General features: G+C 47.1%; 1 protein-coding gene across 1 annotated transcript in view; it reads right to left on the reverse strand.

Annotated features, from left to right (window-relative positions):
* Positions 1-18929, reverse strand: part of bma (SCY1-like protein bma) — a 550265-nt gene extending 531336 nt beyond the window's left edge. The window contains exons 1-2 of the mRNA XM_070540208.1: positions 18914-18929; positions 14316-14470 (exon numbers count right to left, since the gene is read on the reverse strand). The gene's annotated coding sequence lies outside the window, so the exon portion shown is untranslated. The remainder of the gene's footprint in view (positions 1-14315; positions 14471-18913) is intronic.
* Between the last annotated feature and the right edge of the window lie 841 nt (positions 18930-19770).

Here is a 19770-nt window from a genome sequence, read left to right on the forward strand (position 1 = left end):
TCGCTATTCGAAATGACAAATGAAACATCAGCGCACTAGAAGTTACAGCTTGAGTGACATTGTGAACAAACACTAGGAAGAATTCGGAAGCAATATTTTTTTGTAACTGGTTTGGGTGGTAACTAGCGTATGTAATGCGGTCCCATACGAATGAGTGGCGGCCATGGAGACTGCGTTTTCTTAAGTTTGACTGGTTGCCGGGATGATTTCGTTTTCTTCTCGCAACGATGCCCGGATAACGGCTCTGTCCTTTGGCGAAACGTCACTTGAAGGTCGCCAACAAGGGGAGCTAAAAACATTTCATGCCTAATATTCTTTCAAGAAAGCTCAGCTACTCTCGTGTTTAGGAGTAACAAGCCTTCTTCCACCACTCCCTCTTCCCGCCTTCTTTCTATGGTTCAACCTCACTTTTTCCATCAACTTGCAAATGACGTTATTGGCACTTATATGGTTGTTCTTCAGGCGTATTACTACACCTAAGATAAGAAATAGCTGTAACTACTCCGTCACGTAATTCCAAATCGCAGTTAGAAAAAAAAAGATAAGGCTGGGAGAGCCTTACTTTTTAACGAGCAAACTTTGAGATCTTTTGCCGGCGAGAAGGTGTTAACCATGCTCACTGATCCCAGATAAAAAGAAATAATTTAGTCCAACGAAACAATAACAACGAAATAAACTTAGACGAATGTCACACGCGTTTTGACGTAGAAGCAAGGATTAAAGAGACGCGCGAGCATCCTTGACGGGCGTCTATGATTATGCCTTTGGGATTGCATCGCTGCGCTATACCGAGTCATTCAGCAAGCAATAACTAGCGCTACAATATTGCGTACTGTGGTCGTTCACATTTGCCGTTATACAAAAAAAAAATTGTATTTTAGTAAACCGCGAGCATCTTAACGCATCTGTCCCACGTGACGCAGAACTTTCTATTTTTTGTTCGATGCCTATCCCCGCCATTTTCTCATCTTTTTTTTTTTTTTGACAGTAACGATAGCCCCAACATAGACAGACCACAGCATTTTCCAGACTGCCTCACATAGGCGTCGATGCAGCCGCTCCGTTACAAACACGGCGCGGATGGCACCTTTCTTTTTTGTTTGTTTGTTTGTTTGTTTGTTTGTTTGTTTGTGTGCGTGTGAAAAGCAAGCACCCCAAGAAGCGACCGACGCCGAAGTTATAACGAGCCCTTCAAATTGCCTGTCAATTTTGAGGCGGCAAGTACACGCTTGAAGAGCGATCAATTTTCCGAGTCACCGACCAACTCAGGGGCGGCCATCAAAGCTCCTCCCTCCACCCCTTCCCTATTTCCACTTTGTTCCCTCGAAGCGTCGAGGGTAAGCGCGAAAATAAAAAAAAACAAACAAAATGTTTGTTTCGAAGTTAAACCTTACCAACTAAAAGCAGGGCGCGGCAACCAAAAATGCGCTCGCATCAGCGGAGACGCTCGGTATAACACTCCTCACACCCTTCTCTCTCTCTCTCTCTCTCTCTCTCTCTCTCTCTCTCTCCCCTTTGCTGTTTTTCTCTCATTTCCACACCACCGTCGCAAGTTGGCAAGGCACTTTGCGGGCTCTACTCGTTGCCCTCGTCCCGCAGGGCGTCACCGCGGCTTTTTTTACTGCCCGCTATACAACGCGCCACCTTTTTTTTTTACTCGGGCGAAACTGAAAAGTGCCAGGCTTGCTACTTTGGCAGCTGTTGAGTCGCTTGCGCGATCCGAGCGGCTTTGAGAACGAGTGATACAAAGAAGAAACAGGAAATGCAAAGGGGTTAAACAAGGCCGTGCGCGGTTGGCTACCCTGTAGCTTGCGACAGATGAATAGATTAGCGCAAATTAACAACGGGCTTGATAAGGTGGAAGCTTGGGCGAGTTGGTGATTCAGTGTCGGCATGTTTGCACAGCGCAAGAGACTGTGTTGTGTTCTTCCTTCAGTCCTCGTCTTTTGTCCTGTGTAAACATGTCGATAATAACGGGCACAGAGAACTAGCTCAACAGACAGCGCTGCTGGAGGTGAATTAAGAGCGCTAAGGAAAATGAAAGATAAAAAATTTTCGTGAGAGAGAGGGCAGTTTTTGCAAAAACGTTTTCGGCCCTCGTCAAAATCTTTTCTTTAGTAAAGTAACTAGAATTTGGCCTTCGCTCTCAAATGCAGCAAACTCCGTTCGAATCGTTCCAGCGTTTGTATTACAAAGGTATTTGTATTTTGCATGTATTGAAATAGAGAAAATCGTTTTACATTCGAAGCTGTATTTGGCTAGCCGATTCGTCTGTCCGTCCATCTATCGCCTGCACGTCTAAAGCTCATCCGACGCATCTCCATGCGCATGCGCGAGAACGAAAAAAATGGAGAGAGAAAGAGAGGCGCCCGATTGGCTGCGCCAGTAGTGACATCGTTGCTCTCCGTCACAGCCGAGCGCGCGCACAGCAGTTTCTCTCCGGCTCCGAAGCGGGCAGGCCACGCGTCATACGTTCTCCTGAGGAGCAGGCACCTTTTGATCAGCAACGCTGTGAGCAGAAAAGGGAACGAGCTCGTCTACGCCATGCCCATGCTGCAGTCCACGCACAAGAACAGGCTCGTGCAGCCGAGCGCAAGCAGCAACTGCGTACCGAGGATCCGACAGCCTAACAAGCTGTAATTGAATGAACGGTCTGGATTAACCCAGTGATGGACACCAGACCGCACGTTTAAGCTTCGCTGATTGACCACCTGTACGTTGTGCTTGGGCGGTGATTTTTTTTTATTAATATCTTGAGGAGGGTTGCCTTAGGGTACAGTAAAAAAGAAAACTATAAACATGAATGTAACCTTTCATCGTGCAATAAGTGCAGTGTAGCCTTGTAAGGACAGTTATCGTGACTCCACTTGCTGAAGTCAGTTTGCCGGTCACTGCGGAGGGCAGGCGGTCTGAGCTAATGATGCCATCCGGGAATTCAGAGTTGGCTCGGAATTATAGGTTCTCCTTAAAGCAGCGCTCAGTAACTATCTTTATCGTGTCGCCATCGTACACGTTTTCGGAAAGCGGGGAGTTGGGAGGCGTGGGTACTAGAGACCTTTTCGTATTTCGTTTTCCCGGGTGCCAGGGCAAAATTAGACTCTCTGTCGCTTCATTTTTTTTACTCATATCTTCTTAGCCCTTTTATTTGAGAAAAGTTTCATCGTGCAAAATAAGCTACCTTTTTGTCTTCTCTTGAAGGACATGTAGGCTACCACTCTCAGGGTTAGTCGTCCACACACGCGTGAGCACTCAACAAAATGAACAGGCTGCACCCAAACGGTAAAGTTCCGCACGCGTAATGCGGAAGATGTGGCTTCGACACCTACTTGCTGCAAGTTGCAGCTTCGTCCACTTTCATCTTCCTTCGTCTCATTATTTCTACATTTTAATTAACGATAACAGTTAATTTCCGTAATGCTTTCTCAGGATTGGCTGTCTCTTACCCTCAACTTGGCAGCACAAAACTTCAACGAAGATCACACCTATACCCGACATACAAGTTGGTACCTACGTCAAGAGAAGCTGTAGTTTAGCTTGGATTGGTTTGACTCGTGGAGGCTTCACTGTCTATTTTCTACGTACAGTTGTAACAAACGTCCAGCAGTAATATTATTTACTGAGTTTCGTGTATATCGACACGTGTACTTATATTTATCGGGCGACCACGTTTCGCCGCCTAACAAACTTTTCACACAGCGCGGGACGCGCCTGCATGTATCTGAAGTTTCTGGAAAGTTATCGATGCTTCTATCCGCTGTCTGTCGTCGCCGGACCTTGGGTTATCTGATTTCATCGCGTGACGCGAATGGTGTAGAACGGCACGCGGGTCCCAACGATTAGTCTGGAACGTTCGATGACTGCTGTATAAAAGCCGAGGCGCTGGCCCCGCTGATCAGATTTTCGACGATCGCCGACCGTGTTCGCCGCTATCATTATGCTGTAAGTGTAGCCTGTTTTAGTGGGCACAGGTTCGCCCAATAATGGTTAGTTTTGTCCTTCACAGTATTGCTACTGTGTTCTTCAACGTCACCACCACGTGACAATATAAAAGCTGGTGTAAAAAAAGAAATCGCCGCATGGGCTCCCTAAAGTTCACTAGGTCTTATATTTCCCCAGAGGTATCAAGGGGGATTTGACTCCGAGCGGCTGCGCGGCTTTCTACCCACTCATCATTACTTCTCCCTGTCCAAACCGATTCCACTGCATCCCCACATGCTGACTCTATCAAGACGATCTCCTCCCTTTCTCCATCCCTCCATCCATTTTCCTTTTCTGTTCTTTTTTTACTCGCAAGGTTTGGTGTATTCGGTTCTTGTTACACGTCTGTACGTTCCATAACGAGCAGATTATGCAAGCATCGCCTGTGTCACGATTTCCCTTTCCCTCCTGTTATCGTTATTGTTTTTTTTTTCTTCAGCCTTCGCCGTATGCCCCAGTTTCTGTCCTGTGTAATCTCATCTGCCTTCCTGTTTGATCTAACGTACATATATATATTTTTTTTCAAACATCGCCGCCGCTCTGAACTCCTGTGCCCACATTACCAGAACGCGCGTTTATTTTATTGTTTATTTTTCCTTTTTCAAACGAACCTCAATGGCGCACGCAGCGCCACTTCTGACAAGACTGAAGAAGCAATACCAGGGGTTGGGGGGGGGGGGGGGAGGGGGGTATTGGGGCGAAGGGGGCTGTGTTCGTTGGCAGGACAAGAGTCCAAGAAAGAGAGGCGGTGTTTTCAAGGAAGAGGGCCTAGCGATAGAAGCTCACAGTTCCTACCTCCGAAGGAATCCCGGGGGAGAGGAGGGAGAGGGGAGGGGAGTGTTCGTTGGCCCGACTTGACTCCAAGAAAGGGAGAAGGCGCTTTCCGGAAAGAGGGCCTATAGCGACAGAAGCTCACAGTTCTTCCTACAACCCATCTGTTCTCTTTCTCTCTCTCTCTCCCTCTTACACTCCCTCTCACGCAGGAGCTGCGGCGGCGATACCCTTCTCGTGTTTAATCTGTCCACTTTCGGTGCGGATGAACTTGAGATTAATGCCTACGCAGGCGTTCCGGCCTCGGCGGTCATTAATATCACTTAGGGCGCCTCCGCGAGGTGGCGCCAGCTCGGAAGGTGCACGTTCCTAGCCGCTTCAACCGCGACTCCGAGCCGAACCTCCGGGCAAGCGAGGCCAGCAGATCCGCGACCATAAACCGTGGCGCGTTCATAACTCCATACTCGATTTTTTGTGTGTGTGTGTCTGGCGGGCTATGCGTACGGCTCTGCGCCTGTGGGCGCGTTAGAGGCGGTACGCACGTGACTCGTTTTTTTTTTTTTTTTTCCTGCGAGATTCGCAGCGCTGGTTCGGTGTTGCTCTGACGCTCGCTTCCCGAGCCTGGTGGTTGAAGGGCCGATTTTCTGCCACCGGTGGCCTCATTCGGATGCATACGGAATGCAAAAAAGAAAGAAATGCTCGCGTACAATAACTTGGATTTACGATGACGAGCTCTCTCTCTCTCTCTCTCTTGGTTGGAGGGAAATATTTCGGAAGCGTCTTGTATGGAGGCCGTTTCTCGCACATGGACACCATATGGACGCTAAAAAAAAGCGGTAAGTCAGTTGAGGCTGAAAAGAAAAAGAAAAACTACATTTCCGGTGATTGCAGCGCAAAGGGTAGATTGCTAGAGCCGCAGATAAAGGGCAAACTATCATTCTTCAAGTTTTCTTCGAAACCGCAGGTACCGGCATATATAAGGGTGACAGTATGGATATCAGAGTATCCTCGCGTCTTTAGGACGTTGCGGCAAGGAAATGTTTCTCATAGCTTGATAAGTAGGGCCTTCCTCTCCTTTAGTATACAATGCAGTTCATCTTCACGCACAGCAAATTAACTAGACCCCACGGAGACTCCGTCTAATTCTATGAACGTCACGGCATGCTGCTTAGGGAACATCAACGCAGCGGCAATGTTCGTCCTTCGGTCACTGCATCTTTTCATTTTTTGTTTTTTGTTGCATTTGACTTAGCATGTTTCAAGTACCGGTATAGGTGGCTTTCTTGGGGTATTAGTGAAGCGTACCTTATATCTACCTGAGCGACGGCAACGATTACACACACAAAAACACGCACGGGTCAGCAGCGCCACTTATGAGTTCATATACTGAAAAGGAACGAATGAAAACCCTCACCAGGATGTTAGTGCTGCGCAGTTTACTAATAAACATCAACCTATCTTTGTTGTTTCTTCTTTAGTGTCTTTCGAATTCCAACGAATCTATCCTGTTCTGAACCGCATCGCCCTTCGATACAGTTTATGCACACGTGCGCATGCACGTATAGACATTGCTCGTGGCGCCTGTGCCAGATGTGCGCGGCGAGTTGTGTTGCAAGCTGTTTTGCGTATACGTTCTGTTTGTTACGTTCTGTTGCGTTCTGGTTACGCTCTGTTTGCGTTCTGTTTGGTCCTGGTTTGCGTTTTGGTTACGTTCTGTTTGCGTATACGTTCTGTTGCGTTGCTGTTTGTTTTGCGTATACGTTCGGCCGTGCTGCGCTTGGGCTCCGCCCCGTGCGACCCTCTGCGAGGCCATATGGCTGTCACATCTCGGTCGCCGCGTTCGCCTGCGGCCGCCGTCGTGTGACAGGCCCGCCGGGAATCGATGCACGGCCGGCCCGTCGGCGAGACAGCTCTGAAAAATGCATCACGGTCCGCCGAGTGCGAGGCGACAACGAGTGCGCTGTCACCAAGGATCCGGCAACGTTTCGCGAAAGGTTTTCGGGACAGGTCGCGGCGACAGCGAAGGCTCCGGCAGTATCTGTTCGAGGCCGCCGCCGAGTGTGTATAGGATGCGCGGTTTTCGCCGCGTCGTTGTGGGTCGGGTGAGGAGACATCGCTGTATACACCTATCCTCTCGAGACCGGTGCGCATGCTCAGGGACGCAGAATCGCTTTTCAAGTCGGTTCTCCTAACTGACTTGCGTGATGCAAACGTGGAAAAGAATTTTTTTGTGTGTTTTGTCGCTCACAGTGCCGCGGTTAGATATCCGAAACAGCACCTAGTGCATGTACATTTATACAAAGTAACAATTTCCTCGTGAGTTGCCAGGTTGATGATGCGTTATGCGTTTTGACGTCGTCTCGCGGTATTCGAAAACACTTCTTTGTTAATTTTCGTCATCTGTGCCGACCCAACAACCAACCACGACTTCGCAATTCTGCCTAAAGCTGGTAGCAAGACTGCAAAACATAATTTTTCGCGCCGTTTTGCCTGCACCTAACATGATATCCGGAAAGGATGTGTTCCGTAATCACTTCCTACTTAATTTTGAAAAAAGCTTACGGCAATATGCAATATAATGTGCAAGGGGGCTCAGGAGGATGTAAAGACACAAATATATGTGATAGCTAACTGGTGTTGAAGTAGGGTGAGAGGTTGGGTGTGACAGAAGAGCTAGGCAGCGGACTGGCGGTGTCGATTAGGAGTTGTCGCTTCGTGGCGATATGCACGCCAGATAGTTCCCCGCCCTTCATCATCGCGCTGGGCCACCGACAATTAGGAGGAAGACCATGTCAGTATTCAATCTAACGCAAGCGATCATTTTGATGCCTGGGGGGGCATTTGGCTCAGAGAGCGTGGCGCGTTCTGCTCTCCCCCCAACGCGAAATCGTCATATTCATTCCCCATTGAGGAAGCCGAACTCCGATAGACCCGTTAAGTTAGGTTAGGTTAGGTTAGTGTGCAGAGATTACGTTGCGGCTCAAGGTTTCCTAAGCTGACAGAATTTTAGAGCGCCGCCCTTAGGCTCCCGTTCCTGCGGCGAGTGTCGGTGGCGTCGGCGGCGGCGTAACCAAGCGAACGAGCGCAGGGAATGATGAAAGAGCGAACGCGGAGCGGGATATGAAAGACGCGGGCCGCGAACGGTGGAGACCAATGAGAGCGGCCCCTTCAGCGACGTGAGCGCGGGAAGCTGGTGACATGCGGACCCGTCCAACAGCCGTCCAATGTATGCCGTCCAATGACAGCCGTCCAATGTTATGCCACTGGCTGCCCAGTCTACTCAGTGATCTTACCAGATGCAATATCGATGTGTGGACTTGCTCCGCAAAAAATCTGCGTGATACGTTCCTGCAATCTTGACTGTGTACCGTTGTACTTAGTGATTTTTTTGCCCTTAGTGCTTTTGCTCTTCTTTCTTTTCTTTCCTTTTTTCTTCTCTTTTTTTTTACCTTACCGTTTCCCACCTGCCCTGCTGCTGTCATTGTAAATGGAACCTGGGGCCAGTCAAGCTGCTTCTCCGCAGCTTTTTCCCCCTTGTTTTTCCGCCACAACCATGTACCTCCTTGCTTGTGGAAACAAATAAATAAGAAAAAAAGCTCGATGCGTGGTCTCCGCTGGACCCGCTCGTTTCGTACCAGCACCTGCTCGCGTCAGCAAGAAAAAAAAATTGCAGAGCTAACTGCTCAATATGAAAAAAAAAAAACTGCGATGCAACAACCCCCTTGCACAAGTAGCGAAGCTTTAAACGACTCCTTATATAGTGTTTTGAGCGCAAGTTAATCAGGCAAACAAATACATTACTGCTACTGTTGAGCCCTCTCCTGTCAACAAAGACATGCACTCAGTCCTGGAGCAAGAATATTATCCGCCTGTAAGAAACAACGAAAACGAGCACACTGACATGAGGCACTGCAATGTATTTTACAGAGACTTGCAGTGTACTCTTCTTTTCTTTTTCTAAACAAAAAAAAGTAAACCCAACCAGGAAAACGCGCTTTTAGCACGAAACTCCTGCGACCTTCGCGTTTATCTATGGCAGGCTCAAAGAAATGAAAACTAACATTACACAAGAGCCAAACTGAAAAAGAAAACTAAGAAAAAGGCAAGGGCGGAGGAAAGTTGGTAGAAATCTCCAGAACGCCGAAACACAAGCGTGGAGAGAGCGACATCTGGTGTCCCGGGGGCGCGATAAATTTGAGAGAGACAAGAAAAGGAGGGCAGCGCATTTTCAAATGGCTGCTCTGCCAATGGTCTGGGTGGTGGCGCCAAAACAGCTGCGACCGTGTATCTAGAGCGTGCGCCGTGATTGATACGAATGGGAGTCTCCGCTCCAGAGGTGGCGCACGGCGCGGCATCGCCAGCCTTTCCTCCTACGAGCACCCCCGTGCACTGCGAAAAACTAGCGCCGCACTCACTTACATTGTTATTCTCTTCGCACACATGTTTCACAATGTAAGCGGTTAAATGTTACTAATATTATCAGTACAAAGTAAGTGGTACATACACTTAATGTAATCTAGGTATGCACCGAGTGCAACCTCTTTCTTTCTTTTTTTTTCAGCATAGCTTCTCGTCATTATTACTGCATGTCCCTCTTAGGGTTCCGCATAAGTTTCAGCGAGTAAGCGGAGCATATATTTTGGGAAGAAAAAAAACACGTTCCACGTACATTGCGGAACTTTTGTGGAACGAGACTGAGCTTGAACAGCTGAGAATCTTGAGACATTTAGCGCACGCTAAAACCTCCTCTCCTTCATTTCTTCCCTCTCCCCCTTTTCGACGTCGCTTTTCAGCATGCCATCATTCTTTTCGGTGTCCGTGTTTTTTGCGCTCTTACCTGCCTTGAAATGTTGCCGTGGCCAGGTAGCTCGAATGCAAACTCTCGTTCAGTATATCCCTTCCCTTACTCCGTTGCTCTCTCCCTGGTGCCAGTGCACGGCTCCCTATAGTTCTTTTTTTCTTGCCTTGTTTTTGCCAAAATCACTGAGCGCATTCTGTACCACTGTCGTTCTTTAGGATGTAAATTGTATGTTCCGCGTGATCATCATCATCATCATCATCATCATCATCAGCCTGATCGCGCCCACTGCAGGGCAAAGGCCTCTCCCATGCTTCTCCAACAACCCCGGTCATGTACTAATTGTGGCCATGCCGTGCCTGCAAACTTCTTAATCTCATCCGCCCACCTAACTTTCTGCTGCCCCCTACTACGCTTCCCTTCCCTTGAGATCCAGTCCGTAACCCTTAATGACCATCGGTTATCTTCCCTCCTCATTACATGTCCTGCCCATGCCCATTTGTTTTTCTTGATTTCAACTAAGATGTCATTAACTCGCGTTTGTTCCCTCACCCAATCTGCTCTTTTCTTATCCCTTAACGTTACACCTATCATTCTTCTTTCCATAGCTCGTTGTGTCGTCCTCAATTTGAGCAGAACCCTTTTCGTAAGCCTCCAGGTTTCTGCCCCGTAGGTGAGTACTGGTAAGACACAGCTATTATATACTTTTCTCTTGAGGGATAATGGCAACCTGCTGTTCATGATTTGGGAATGCCTGCCAAATGCACCCCAGCCCATTCTTATTCTTCTGATTATTTCCGTCTCATGATCCGGATCCGCCGTCACTACCTGCCCTAAGTAGATGTATTCCCTTACGATTTCCAGTGCCTCGCTGCCTATTGTAAATTGCTGTTCTCTGCCGAGACTGTTAAGCATTACTTTAGTTTTCTGCAGATTAATTTTTAGACCCACTCTTCTGCTTTGCCTCTCCAGGTCCGTGAGCATGCATTGCAATTGGTCCCCTGAGTTACTAAGCAAGGCAATATCATCAGCGAATCGCAAGTTACTAAGGTATTCTCCATTAACTTTTATCCCCAATTCTTCCCAATCCAGGTCTCTGAATACCTCCTGTAAACACGCTGTGAATAGCATTGGAGATATCGTATCTCCCTGCCTGACGCCTTTCTTCATTGGGATTTTGTTGCTTGCTTTATGGAGGACTACGGTGGCTGTGGAGCCGCTATAGATATCTTCCAGTATTTTTACATATGTCTCATCTACACCCTGATTCCGTAATGCCTCCATGACTGCTGAGGTTTCGACTGAATCAAACGCTTTCTCGTAATCAATGAAAGCTATATATAAGGGTTGGTTATATTCTGCACATTTCTCTATCACTTGGTTGATAGTGTGAATATGGTCTATTGTTGAGTAGCCTTTACGGAATCCTGCCTGGTCCTTTATTTGACAGAAGTCTAAGGTGTTCCTGATTCTATTTGCAATTACCTTAGTAAATACTTTGTCATCTATGAACTATTCCCCCGCTATTGAGACGACGGACCGTTCTCGCAAACAAACATCCTGGAGCCTTCGCCAAAGATATATGCACAAGGCCACTTAAGCGCTCATGCGCTTCGTGAAGTGTAGTCTACGAGCATTTGTGAGTGCATGTGTGATTGATCGCATATCTGCGAGAGTGCGCACGCGTGTCCCTTTCCTCTCCTCCTATTCGTCTTATCTTTCTTTCGCGTTTGCCCTTACCCACGTACAGGGTAGCCGATATGGAACCACAGTGGTTAATCTCCCTTACACTCTAAAAACAGTTGCACCCTTTGGGGTGTATATCTGTCCCACAACAATAATCGCCATCTGTCTTGCCCGCGTTTCCTTTCTTTAACGCTGCGAGCCCGGTACTTCCCGGTCACGAACGGCATGCGCGTTATCAGTGTGACGCAGCATTCTCGACAGGAAAGTAGCGAGCGCCGAGTTTTCAAGAAAGGAAACGCAAGCAAGGCGGATGACGATTATTGTTGTGGGACAAATATACACCCCAAAGGGTGCAAAATGTTTTTAGAGTGTACATATTTTCTCTGTCTGTCTTTAATTTTCGCGTGGGGCATGTCGCCTTCTTTTACTGTGTGGCCTTGGCAGGAGTTAACAGGTATCTTGTCTCGGAATTTCGCTAAATATTGCCAATCGACAATGCTTTCCTTCCTTCAAGTTAAGCAAACTAGCATGCCACTCTAACCTGTGCACGAACTACGCGAAGGCAGGGCCTACTTAATCTGCTCCTTTAGCTTATTCGTATACGAGTCTTATCATATTGCCAACCATAAATGTACTATTTCAAAGACTCTCATGCCATGTACGACACGTTCTCAACCTATGGACTAGCGCTTCCGGTGTGTCTCGTGCCATGGAGGCGCTTTTAACCATTCTGAGAGGCAGTGACCTCGAGGAGAATCTGTCTGTCTGTCCGTCCGTCCGTCTTCTAAAAAACAGAATATTCGTTTTGACTTGTTCGTTCTTGCTGAGGCAAAATTTTTCCCGAGCTCGAAAAGCAAGACATACACATAGAAAAGCCAGGTGCTTGGATATTGATGTCTTGTTTTTCACCACTTTTTTCCCACCTATTCAGAGATAAAAAGAGCCTGACTATTTTACGCGATTTCTATGCTTCTCTCTCGTTTGTTCATTTGTTTCTTACCGCATCAAATTGCTTACTTCTCTTCTACCGTCCCAGAGTGCTTTCGACCACCATATCTTCTAGACTAAGCATCCGCAACCTTTCTCTTCCGATCCTCCTATCTCCGTCTGTACTCAATTCACGTCTGTAACTCTCTGCTTCTTGCTCACACTTTGAGGTCTTCTTATCCTCTGCGTGTTCCTTCGATCCTTCTGCTGACTCGATGCCTTCCATTCTGTTATAGCGGTCTCGTCCTGTATCACTCTAGGCCTACTTCGCTTCTCAAAGTGTTGCTTCGGCCGCTGAATACTGGCGCCTCGGAAACCGCATTTCCTGCTTAGCTGCTGCAGCGGGTGAGGAGTGCTCGGCGCAACACTAAATTTCACTACCCGCACAGAGCCCATACCACTATCGATTAGATGCCCCGGCGCTGAGTCGTATGTGAACATAGGTGCGTGGCCTGTCACCAAGAGCAGCAGGGGAATATCAGCGCACCTGCGGAATTTATTCTTGCCCGCAGCCAATGCAACCCCTCCGCATATCTACAGCTTTACTTTGTCCTTTCTAGTCTTGATTTCCGATGAGCTTCGTTTACCTGTATGGTGACAGGAATGGGAACGACACAGCAAGTATCTGTTCGGGAGAAAAGTAGAGTGCCGAAAATAAACATGTTCTTTTATGGACAGTGCGTCACCTGAGAGTCTGACAGCAAACAGGTCAGTTTGTTTAACAAAAAACCAACAAACAAATGGGAATTTTCCGTTGTCCATGGCATATCGTTTACATAAGTGGTACATTTAGCGCAGAGCATGCTCTGTTTTCTTCCATTCAAACACAGTACATGCGAAACGCACGAACACTCTCAGTAGTCTAACGCCTAACCATGTTGAACGGCATTCATTGCATTTAAAAGAAGGAGATGGATTCTACCGACTGTGGAAAGCAGAATATGTATTGAGTTTATGTCCTCAACGTTTTAGAAAATAAGTTCAGATTTGAGAACCAAATCACTGAAGTGCAAATTTTGAAAATCCGTACCTCTGCGTAGACTTCATCTATTCGATATAGTACTGGTTTAGAGGCTGCATGCACTACTAAAATGCTTACGAAGGTTTCGAAAACTGGAGGTAACGGTTTTTGACACCTCAGCATTGTCTGCTTTGGATGTCTCAGTAAATGAAGTTTACAGAATTGTTATGCTCCAAATTTCTTTTTTTTTTTTTGTTACTGAGTTACAGAGTTGTAAACTTGCCGCATCAGCTTTTATGAAGTTTGCAATTTTTCCCAACATTTCGTAACACATTAATGACTTATAAATTAAAAATTTACGATCTGAAGTAGGTTCAAAGTGTTTTTAAGTGCAGCAAATATCGTAAAATTTGGCGCAGTGGATGCGGTACAATATGGTATGTATTAAGATAGGAACTCCTAAATTTTCTCTCATTTATTATACTGCTACAAAGGGTAACGCTAGAAGTTGCACAGTGAAAAAATGATCGAAAGAAATTGCGTGATTTTGCGGACTCTTCTACAGTCCACGAATAGCTACGAAAATAAGAAACGCGGCAAATAAACCTGAGAATATTTTGAAAGAAATTCAGATGACTAGACATGATATCACTTAACCACGAACAGACGCCACTACTACAATCGCAGAAATCCTACTATATGGGCAGTTATAGACAGTGTAAACGTAGCTATAAGACAGAACAGAAAAATGGTTCACATAAATTCTGCACCTATCCAATGCAACTGGCGGCACTCAAGATAAAGATTTGCGTGGCGTCGAATATCTGAACGCACACCGATTGCACCTTTATAATTTACAAAGCTCTCTAACTTCACTTCCGTGAGGCTAAACTCCACAATTGGTAAAGTAATGAACCGATTTCAGAAAGCAGTTTACCCCGAATTCGTCAACAAATAAAGTCTTTTACAAACAACTCTCGACCCAGTGGGAGATCGCGGAAGCAGGACCGATCTCAACCACTCTACCTCTTACGAGCCCGCCAGACCTGCCAAAGCTGACACGTGACAAAAAGAAGTCAGGGCTTTCATAAGGGGGGAGGGATGTGGGGGAGGGCATATTGATTGCGCGCTTACAGATCCGTCCGACCACTCCGGGAACACCCCCGTCGGTTCTCGTTTCTCGGGACCTGTCAGCTCTTTGAAGCTGATGCCGGTTGAGCGAAGCTGATATCGGCTCCGTCTGCACCTCGAACGCTCCAGCAGGGAGGTGGTCTCTTGTTGATGATTACCTGCGTCAACAGGAGATAAGCAGTTAGGACGTCAGTGTTTACCTAGATCCCTGCACGCTGGGGAGACGGGTAAGCGCGTCATATCTAGTGAACCTGTACCGCGCTATAAGTGCTCTTCGCTCTTTCCCGAAGGAACGTAAATTTAAGTGCAATACTAATCTAATAATTTCCTAATTTCTTAGCGAAAGTGATTAGCTTAAAACCTACACCGGCGCCACTAAGCTCCCCTTCTACATTAAGCGCCATTTCTACGATACCGACCATCATCAAATTCGACGGCCTAATCAATTTCGAAGAAAGAGTGGGTGCTGCACTCCGTAATTATTTAAGTACCAGCTGCAGAGAGTTTTAACGCTCAAAATTCTAATTTAGGCATCGGAAACAACACATAGCTTAGGTGCAATTTATGAAACCATGGGGTGGCGTTTCAGTTGTGAATACTTCAGCAAACTAAATACCAAACAATGAATTACTATAACAATTAGGTTTTGACTCACATATAACATTGAACTGCGTTTCTTGTACAAATATATGCTCCATTACCAGAAACTATGACGAACAAGTTGTTTAAATTTTCTCTGACATGCAACCGTGTTTGGGTATTACAGGCTTGAGGGAGCATTGACATGCGCCTACATTAAGAAACTGTAGAAGATCTACTGTGTGATTTCTTTCTGACTTCACTTATTGCCCCGACCGCTTACTATAAGCACGGCACTTATACACTGCATCCTCCCCCCCCCCCCTTCTTGCACATTAAGCGCTCAGCCGCTTATAGTACCTACAATATCCGTGCACGTGCATGGATATTTTATAGAAAACGTCCATTATTATTTTATAGAAAATATGCATTGTGTGAAACGGTGGTGTACACCACCTTTCAAACAAAACTTAGTCGAGGGCACTTTGGTGCTAGCGTTAACGGAAGCTGCAAGGGTGAACGGTTAAGCGGACGTGGTAGCGACGAACCATATGTAGATTAGCCTAATGACCCTACGAGTGGAATTAAAGTGACCATGTGACCTCGAGAACTGTTCGTTTTGGAGGCAAAGTTTCGCTCTAAATGCCACATGTTGTACTAATTACGCACGAGCGCCTCCACGTGTTCTGGAAACTATGAGCGCTTCCAAACCGAACGAGATTAAGCTCAATCAGTAACTCGTTGTTGAACAGCAGTGCGCGCATGAAAGATGGACGCAGGTATATAAAAAAATTAAATTATGGGGTTTTACGGGCCAATAACACTTTCTGATTATGAGGCACGCCGTAGTGGAAGACTCCGGAAATTTCGACCACCTGGGGTTCTTTTAACGTGCACCTAAATCTCAGCACAGGGGTGTTTTCGCATTTCGCCCCCATGGAAATGCGGCCGCCGTGGCCGGGATTCGATCCCGCGATCGCGTGCTCAGCAGCCCAACACCATAGCCACTGAGCAACCACGGCGGGTGACGCAGGTATATAGTTAACAAACAAGCGCTAACTCACAACTCGATTCGTTTTTTGCAACAATGATGGTACGCGTACGGTTCAGCTGACCAACGTATTGACCGATGGAAAGTTTAGCGATTCACGCTACACAAAAAAAAAACGTGTCAGAGGATGATTCCCACGCGCGCACGCACGTGCACGCACGTTTACACACACGCACGCGCACACGTACGCACAGAGAGACAGAGAGAGTGAGGCAGAGAGGGAGAGAGAGAGAGAAAGAGCGGTACTTGCAACCGGATAACTGGCGTGAAACAGACGAGCAACAACAGCTCACCAGTTATGACGTACCAGCTAGCGCAACAGCAAGTTTTACTAAATGCAACTGCAATGTTTCTTTGCAGATGCGCGGGACAAACTCGCCCAACCTACAACGTGACCAAAATAAACGGAGTTCGGAGTTCCGCGCTTGTTTGTCAACTGCGGCCGTAGCCTTCGTCTTCTGTGCGCGCTTAAGCTCAACAGTGAAAGACCAACAACTCGTCCAACTTTAAGTTCTATCGCAATTAATCAATAACGTCGTAAGGACGTTTGAATCCACAAGCACGAAATTAAGGCAAGCTACAATCCATCATTCCTGCCGTAGCTGAACAGTCGCAGTACCAGTGTTTTTTTTTCTAGTAAATTTTTGTAGTAAATTCTACGCTTGAAAGCATCGACGAGGCAAATAAACTAGGAGGGAGGCTTAATCACGAAAGCCAGCCTTAGCAAGCAGACCCTCCCTGAAGCCGTTCCCTTCGCTTTTCGGTGGAATAAGTCAGCCCGACACGTGATCGGTGAGAATGAGCGTATTGGCCGGCAATGTTTTGTTCCCGGTAGTGTTTTTTTTTTTCTTTCTAATCAAAGCGCAGTTCTTCAGCTGCTCTGCTATAGTGGATATATCGCTGCTTACACTGAAAAAATAATAATTTAGACGTTTATTCATTTTTGTGGTTGCAAATTATTTCTCAGCGTACGGAGCTGGAGCACTAAAAACATACCACGCACCCAAGCACATCACGCTCACGCACGCGTTGGGCCGACTCGCTTGGCTTCAACCACGTCGCGCTACGCTTCCTCCTACTTATTTCCTTCTTCCACGCTAGAAAACGAAGACACCGTGAGCATAGGTTGCCGCTAGCCATTGCGACCCTAGAAAGAAAAAGAAAAAGACAGAGGTAAAGAAGACAAAAACGAAGCAAGAAAAGGAACACCGCTCTCCCCCAGGGTCTCAGCGCAGGCACGCGTCGGCACGTCCGTGCTCTTCGGCGTCGTCCCATCGGCCATAGGAAGAGGAGGAGGAAGAAGAAGAGGCGGTAAACGGTAGAGGAGGCGCGCGCGCCAGCCCAAGCCCAGCCCATGCCTCGCGAAGATCGTTACCGCGATGGCACGCTCCTCGTATCTCCCCTGTCCCCGCAGAGTTGCCGGGGCATCGATTTACGAAGCTCGGATAAAAAAAAAAAGAAAAGGTGCGGGAGTCGCCTGCACTGTTGTGCACAGGTGTGACGCGTCTCTCTCTGTGTTCCCTTTGTCACCCGCCGCGACACTTGTCGCCCCAACCTTCTCGTGCCGTAGCTGCAAGCGCGATGCTGCACGACGTCGATTCTATGGAGGAGGAGGATGAGGAGGAGGAGGAGGAGTTGGTTCGACCCGATGCTCCAGGAGTTTTTCGGCGTCGTTTCGGCATTGCTCGTTTGTTCGGACGACTGCGCATTTCGCGAAGCAGGACGCAGGAGGAGCGGTCGAACATGCGGACGTGTAGAGGCAACGTTGGAGAGGGAAACGTCGAGATGGCTGGGTCACGTCTATGGAAGGGGGAGAGCGAGCCGGTATCGTCGGAAAGAAGAAGGCCGCGAGGGTCGAACACTGGAGCATGCGGAAGCGCGACCAACCTGAGAACGTGGGGTAAGAAAACATTAGCGAAGGCAAAGGAAACGGAGGCAACACAAACCTAATTAGGTAGGAGAAACGGCTTCGTAGCAGTTATAATAACTTTTTTTGTTTTGACAAGCTTACCAGGTTGCGGCGGAAGGCCTTCTATATTTAAGGAAAAGCCGCAAGTGCGGGTGATGATAATGATAAATTGCTCGTAATATTTGTTCCTAGATGTCTTGGTTAATGTTTTTGTAGTGCAGCTTTAGATTAACCCCTGCGGTGGCGAGTGAACGGTCGTAATGTGGTAAGTGGAAAGAAACCCCCCACTTCATAGAATGGTATCAGCTCTCAAGATGTTTGTTTGCCTAGAAAAGCACAGCTTCAAACAGACGGCTCACTAAAATGCTCTTCGGTTTGTCTTCAGAAGACGGGACAAATGGAGGTTCATATATGTCCCTTGAGATAAAATGGTGCTAAACGATTGAACCTAGCCAACAGACTCTTGAATAACCTTGCCAGGACAATGGGCTGTTTACGTCACTAAAAAAAGCCACTAAAATGTTGTTAAGACTCCAAGCAGGGAAAGCTGTCATCACCCACAGAGAAACAAAAATACATTTGGCAGAAAATGTCTCCGATGTATCCCTATGCAAGAGAAGTTTTCTTAATTTTGGATAACTAAAGGTGCACTGGAACATAGCATATGGTACGTAGTGTGCAGGTGTTTTTAATTTAGTTCATGAATTGTTCGTGGTTTTGAGTTGTTTTCTTTCGTCTTGTTCCCAGCTGTCTGAATGTTCAGAGGGTACGCCATTCAGAATTAAAAGAACTGGTTTCCTGCAGTCTCTTTTAAATATGTCTGCTGATGTCAATTGATTAGCAGTTAAAGAGTACGTTTTTATTATCTGCGAAACGGGCAACTGATGTTACAACTGCCCAAAGACGAACACTTGTTGACAACTATCGCTCATGTATATCGCTTGCTACTATGGGCACGCGTCATAAATCATGTGACTGAACTGTGAGCCCACGTAGCGCACAGCCTTTAGTCAAACGCCAAAGTCGAGTGGCACTCACTAGACGTTCGTCAGAGTTACTTACCTATCAGCGGAAAGAGTGTATTATGTATGGTTCGAATGGACTGGCGCTCGCCGCAAGTTGATGGCGGTTGCAAACGGACACCTAAGTTGGGGGAAGATGCCAAGAAACGTCGTCGCTTTAAAATTCGCGAATTTAGCCACTTTTCTGGCTAAGTATAACACTGCAGGGTGGCTAATAGAGAGAAGTGGTAGAGACCTGCCAGAAACAGGGACCACGCGTACAAGCTTGGCTTACGTGAAACCGACTCCAGGTTGTCGAGTCGGAAAAGCCGACACCCATGTCCCAACCCGATCCGCGTTTACCTGTATCTTCCCAGGCTGCTTAGACAAGTCAGTGCATATGTTACAGACGGGTTGACTGAACTCACTTCGACGCTCAGGTGACCTAACTGGCTAGCGTTTACTTGAGCCCAACGATCTGTTTCTTTGGCCCGACAAGTCGATTCGATTCAATTATACCGGGTTCATGCAAACGTATCAATATGAAAGCTACATGGCTATAGAGAATAGACGTGTCTGTGTGCTGGATCAACCTTGTTGTCTAGAAGGAAGCTCGCAGAGCCCCACGAGGTTGTATGAAGTGACGGTGTTATTTTTAAACGCATTACTAAGTGCAGTAATAGTAGGGCTGCTTCGCGCGGCTTTAGTTGTAGAAAAAAAAATTGCATCAGTGCGTGAATCATCAGTCTAAACGAACCGCGGCTCCGGATCGCCGGCTCTTTAATGTTCCATGCTTCACTTCTCTCCATGCATCGCTTGAGATCAAGTTCTCCCTCAGGACCTTCTACGTCAGAGAAAAATCATGTATTATTTACCCTTCTGAAATATACGACTTATCCGCGGGCAGGGCTTTGGAAA

The sequence above is a fragment of the Dermacentor albipictus genome, chromosome 6, assembly GCF_038994185.2.
Source record: "Dermacentor albipictus isolate Rhodes 1998 colony chromosome 6, USDA_Dalb.pri_finalv2, whole genome shotgun sequence".
Classification (NCBI taxonomy): Eukaryota; Metazoa; Arthropoda; class Arachnida; order Ixodida; family Ixodidae; genus Dermacentor; species Dermacentor albipictus.